Raw genomic sequence first — 265 nt, 5'->3', positions numbered from 1 at the left:
GGCCATGAGGGGACACCGAGGGACGGCCATGAGGGGACACCGCGGGGACCGCGCCCAGCGGCCCCGCCCCGTCACCGTGACCCCGCCCCGTCACTTTGGGCCCAACGTGGAGACTGCGCCCGCCCTCACGCAGAGGCCCCGCCCCCCGCGCCGCGCCCCGTCAATCACCGCGACACGCCCCAGGCCCCGCCCCCCGTCGGGAGGCCCCGCCCCGCCCGTCACGCGGCACCGCCCCTGCCGGCCGCGCCGGGCGGACCCGCGGCCC

The sequence above is a fragment of the Passer montanus genome, unplaced genomic scaffold (genome assembly GCF_014805655.1).
Source record: "Passer montanus isolate IOZ18808 unplaced genomic scaffold, ASM1480565v1 scaffold76, whole genome shotgun sequence".
Taxonomy (NCBI): Eukaryota; Metazoa; Chordata; class Aves; order Passeriformes; family Passeridae; genus Passer; species Passer montanus.
Note: the sequence above shows the minus strand (reverse complement) of the source record.